The sequence below is a fragment of the Arachis stenosperma genome, chromosome 3, assembly GCF_014773155.1.
Source record: "Arachis stenosperma cultivar V10309 chromosome 3, arast.V10309.gnm1.PFL2, whole genome shotgun sequence".
In the NCBI taxonomy this organism is placed as follows: domain Eukaryota; kingdom Viridiplantae; phylum Streptophyta; class Magnoliopsida; order Fabales; family Fabaceae; genus Arachis; species Arachis stenosperma.
In genome coordinates, this window is record NC_080379.1 from 124,243,075 (window position 1) to 124,245,585 (window position 2,511).

General features: G+C 37.5%; 1 non-coding gene across 1 annotated transcript; it reads left to right on the forward strand.

Annotated features, from left to right (window-relative positions):
• The first annotated feature begins 1,163 nt into the window (after positions 1 to 1,163).
• On the forward strand, positions 1,164 to 1,271 carry LOC130971948 (small nucleolar RNA R71). Its single transcript, XR_009083152.1, has one exon. It is a non-coding gene; the product is annotated as a small nucleolar RNA R71 (small nucleolar RNA).
• Positions 1,272 to 2,511: the final 1,240 nt, after the last annotated feature.

Here is a 2,511-nt window from a genome sequence, read left to right on the forward strand (position 1 = left end):
TTCTTAAAGGTCATGGTGCCTATGGTACAAGGTATTGAAAACTTCCCAGGATCTTGTCTCTTTTGAGGTAATCTCTGCCTAGACAAGTCATCCAGTTCTTTGGTGAGCAAAGGGGGTTCATCCTCCCAAGTCTCATTACCAAATAACTTGTCATTTAGCTTCATGATTGCTCCAAGGTATTTTGCAACTTGCTCTTCAGTGACATATTCATCCTCTTCAGAGGAAGAATACTCATCAGAGCTCATGAATGGCAGAAGTAAATCCAATGGAATCTCTATGGTCTCAATGTGAGCCTCAGATTCCCATAGTTCCTCATTAGGGAACTCATTGGAGGCCAGTGGACTTCCATTGAGGTCTTCCTCAGTGGCGTTCACTGCCTCTTCCTCCTCTCCAAATTCGGCCATGTTGATGGCCTTACATTCTCCTTTTGGATTCTCTTCTGTATTGCTTGAAAGAGTACTAGGAGGAAGTTCAGTAATTTTCTTGCTCAGCTGTCCCACTTGTGCCTCCAAATTTCTAATGGAGGACCTTGTTTCATTCATAAAACTTTGAGTGGTTTTGATTAGATCAGAGACCATGGTTGCTAAGTCAGAGTGGTTCTGCTTAGAATTCTCTGTCTATTGCTGAGAAGATGATGGGAAAGGCTTGCCATTGCTAAACCTATTTCTTCCACCATTATTGTTGTTGAAACCTTGTTGAGGTCTCTGTTGATCCTTCCATGAGAGATTTTGATGATTTCTCCATGAAGAATTATAGGTGTTTCCATAGGGTTCTCCCAGGTAATTCACCTCTTCTATTGAAGGGTTCTCAGGATCATAAGCTTCTTCTTCAGATGAAGCATCCTTAGTACTGCTTGGTGCATTTTGCATTCCAGACAGACTTTGAGAAATCAAATTGACTTGCTAAGTCAATATCTTGTTCTGAGCCAATGTGGCATTCAGAGTATCAATCTCAAGAACTCCTTTCTTCTGATTTGTCCCATTGTTCACAGGATTCCTTTCAGAAGTGTACATGAATTGGTTATTTGCAACCATTTCAATTAGTTCTTGAGCTTCTGCAGGCGTTTTCTTCAGATGAAGAGATCCTCCAGTAGAGCTATCCAATGACATCTTGGACAGTTCAGACAGACCATCATAGAAAATACATATGATGCTCCATTCAGAAAGCATGTCAGAAGGACACTTTCTGATCAATTGTTTATAACTTTCCCAAGCTTCATAGAGGGATTCTCCTTCCTTCTGTCTGAAGGTTTGGACTTCCACTCTAAGCTTACTCAATTTTTGAGGTGGAAAGAATTTTGCCAAGAAGGCATTGACTAGCTTTTCCCAATAGTTCAGGCTTTCTTTAGGTTGTGAGTCCAACCATATCCTAGCTCTGTCTCTTACAGCAAAAGGGAATAGCATAAGTCTGTAGACCTCAAGGTCAATCCCATTAGTCTTGACAGTGTCATAGATTTGCAAGAATTCAGCTAAAAACTGATGAGGATCTTCCAATGGAAGTCCATGGAACTTGCAATTCTGTTGCATTAGAGAAACTAATTGAGGCTTAAGCTCAAAGTTGTTTGCTCCAATGGCAGGGATAGAGATGCTTCTCCCATAGAAGTCGGGAGTAGGTGCAGTAAAGTCACCCAGCACCTTCCTTGCATTGTTGGCATTGTTGTTGTTTTCGGCTGCCATGGGTTCTTCTTGTTTGAAGATTTCTATTAGGTCCTCTACAGAGAGTTGTGCTTTAGCTTCTCTTAGCTTTTGCTTCAAGATCCTTTCAGGTTCAGGGTCAGCCTCAACAAGAATGCTTTTGTCTTTGCTCCTGCTCATATGAAAGAGAAGAGAACCAGAAAATATGGAATCCTCTATGTCACAGTATAGAGATTCCTTGAGGTGTCAGAGGAAATGAAAAATAGAAGGAAGAGCTAGAAGAATTCGAACTTATCAAGAGAGATGGAGTTCGAATTGTTCCCTGAGGAATAGTGTTAGTCCAAAAATAGAAGGATGTGAGAAGAGGGGAAGAAATTTTCAAAAATAAATTAAAAAAAATTTTAAAAAGATTTTGAAAAACTTTAATTGATTTTCGAAAACTAAGAGTGGAAAAGAAATCAAGTGATTTTTGAAAAAGATTTTGAAATAAGAAATCAAAAAGATATGATTGAAAACTATTTGAAAAAGATATGATTAAGAAGATATGATTGAAAAGTTATGGTTTTAAAAAGATGTGATTGAGAAGATATGATTTGAAAAACAATTTAAAAAGATTTGATTTTTAAAAATTAATGACTTGGCTAACAAAGAAAGATATGATTCAAACATTAAACCTTTCTCAACAGAAAAGGCAACATACTTGAAATGTTGAATCAAATCATTAATTGATAGCAAGTATTTTTGAAAATGGAAAGAAATTGATTTTGAAAAAGATTTGATTGAAAAGATTTTGAAAACTTGAAAAAAAAAATTGAATTAAAAATAGAATCTTTCCTCTTGTGCCATCCTGGCGTTAAACGCCCAGAATGGTGCACAT